Raw genomic sequence first — 2,642 nt, 5'->3', positions numbered from 1 at the left:
TGCATTTCTGCCCCTCCTACCAGTCTGGATGGATGTGGTTTTAATTTTGTAGTTGTCAGGCTTCCATTCAACTTGGTATCTGATGGTGCGGGGTAATTGTTGTTCTATAGTTTAGCTGTAATTTTGATGTGGTTGTACAAAGAGGTAAACCCTGTTTGCCTATGACTCCATCTTGACCAGAAGTCCTCTAGATGACTTTTCATTCTGGATTTTATCCTACCCTGTAGTGGCCTTTTAATTTTTTTTTTTTTTTAATTTAAAAGAGGCTAAGTTTGACACTTTTATACTGATGTTACCAATGATAAAATTTCTTGGAATCTCAGGAAGATTTATATTCTTTACAGCTGATACAGCACTGGCTGGAGCTCCTGCTAAGCAAGTCTCAGATTTCTTTAGTTCATTTTGTGCATCAATTTATGTAACAATCCCATTCATGTTGGTCTCCAATACCAGTCTCCCTATCGCTATTTCTGCAAGAATATTGTGAACTTTGTCTAAGTGGGAAATTAAATCCATTTCACAGACATTTTGAAAACACTTGTCTAATGTTTCCACAAATGCTTGAATTGGATCTAAAGTGCCAAGTTCACTTCTGAAGAATCCATATGGAAGACAAAATATAATGTTGCATAATGTCTATGAATCAGTTTGTTGTCATAGCCTCCAATTAATAATCCTCATTCTATGAAATTACAACCATTTCAACATCAGATATAAGTGGAATGTCTCCCTGATGACTGGCTGTTGAGTAGCTGCACGGCAAGGCTGGTAGATCTTGGGGAGCCACGGCTACCCGTGGTTGTTGAAGATGAGGCTCGCTTTGATCATGGCTGAGACAGGTGCCTTTGTGGGGGCGGGCATGCAAGCTTCACCTCAGGATCTCCCAGTGATCCTTCCCCACCTGCCCTCTGATGAACACTTTTTAAATCCTTACCCAATGACATGTCCATTGACTTGGGAGAGAAGGGAAGGGAGGGAGAAAGAGGGAGAGAAACATCGATGTGAGAAACATCTATCAGCTGCCTCTTGCACTCCCTTTACTGGGAATGGACCCCGCAGTGTAGGTATGTGCCCTGACCCGATACCTTTTGGGACAACATTCCAACCAACTGAGCCACATTGGCCAGGGCTCCTCATTCATTTTTTAGTTTATTTTTATATATGCTGTAAGGTAAGGTCCAACTTCGTTCTTTTGCATGAGGACACACAGTTTTCCCAGCACCAATTCTTGAAAAGATTACCAGCTTTATTTCTGATGATGGATTTGAAACTGGAAAAGTTGATGTTTGTGCTGCCCATCACTGCCAGAACCAATAACTAGAGACAAGGATTGAATATTTATGGATGTTGTATTCAGATGCCAGCAACCTGAGAAGATGGTGGATTTTGAACCCTAAAAACCACCTTAACATCTTATCTCAAGCTGACCTTTTTAAAAGGAGAAGAAAAGGGTTGGTAAGGGATTTGGGAAAAGGTTAATTATACAAGAGTTGGAGTCCAGAAGTGATTTTCCTAGTATATCTTTATGTAACATCCCTGGAACACAATAGCTCAAATACCATCTTGATTGCTTGAAGACCCCTGGGGCATGAAGGTTGAATTGCTTGTGGATATCCTAGAGTCATGTACTCCAGTTCCTAGAACAACAGCTTTCTACATGCATTATTCACTTAAGCCTATCAACTATAACTAAAGCTAAAATTTTTAACCCTTGAATCTTCCTATCAGATGGAGCTATTTCTTTTTTCTTACTGCCTCACCTGACAGTGGACACACAGGCTGAAGACAGAAAGCTTGCAAACTGCTTCACCCCATTCCTATTGCCTGGCTAGTAAAGAGCACCCCTGATTCCTACAGTAATAAGAGCACTTACGCTCCCCATTTAAAATTCCCAATTAGTCAAGACAAATGGGTCCTGTGGTTCTTGATACCAGCAAGCTGTTTTTATATGCCTGTCTTCTCCATGAGGCTGGTAGATGGCTATGAAAATTAGTGAGATAATGTACATAAAATACCTACTACTGTGCCTATCACATGGTGGATGGATTGGTTAGTGTTCTTCCTTTCCAGGCAATAGATCCTGCCTTTTAATAACTTAAGCAAAAGGTGAAATTTATAGAAAGGCCATTAGAAGCTCACAGATGAATAGGAAGGCTGGAAAAATAGGCTTGGAAATGCGTAGGAACCAAGGATATTAGAGAGAGAGAGTCTATCATCTTAGCTTCATAATGGGGCAGACACCAAAATTTAGTGAAGAGCCAAGACTGTACATAATGGTATACAAGAGATTTTCCAAAGGAAATATGCACAGTCAGGAAGAGGGAGTGAATGCTGGGCAACCATTTATGGAAATTGTCTGCTGTAATTCATCTGGTTGGTCTCCCAACATCCACATCCTTTTCATTCATATACTTCCCAAAACACTCATATCTCACATAATGCACTAGCCTCTTTCCAGTGTAGACATTACGAAGTGTCAGTTTCTATTCCAAGTCCAGGATATATGTGATGTGTGTGTATGTATGTAGGTGTATCTATATATGTAAATTTCCAAATGAGTACTTTGGAAACATTGTACTTCTTTACCTCTGAATACTTCAATGTATAACAAGCATGTTTTCTTATATAACAGTATTTATTAC

General features: G+C 39.8%; 1 pseudogene; it reads right to left on the bottom strand.

Moving 5' to 3' along the window:
• Nucleotides 1-234: 234 nt before the first annotated feature.
• Nucleotides 235-828, bottom strand: LOC129066094 (AP-3 complex subunit sigma-1-like; annotated as a pseudogene).
• Nucleotides 829-2,642: the final 1,814 nt, after the last annotated feature.

This window comes from Pteronotus mesoamericanus, unplaced genomic scaffold (assembly GCF_021234165.1).
Source record: "Pteronotus mesoamericanus isolate MK-2021 breed Mesoamerican mustached bat unplaced genomic scaffold, CSHL_Meso_final contig_182, whole genome shotgun sequence".
Classification (NCBI taxonomy): Eukaryota; Metazoa; Chordata; class Mammalia; order Chiroptera; family Mormoopidae; genus Pteronotus; species Pteronotus mesoamericanus.
Note: the sequence above shows the minus strand (reverse complement) of the source record. Positions and strands in the feature narration are given on the sequence as shown.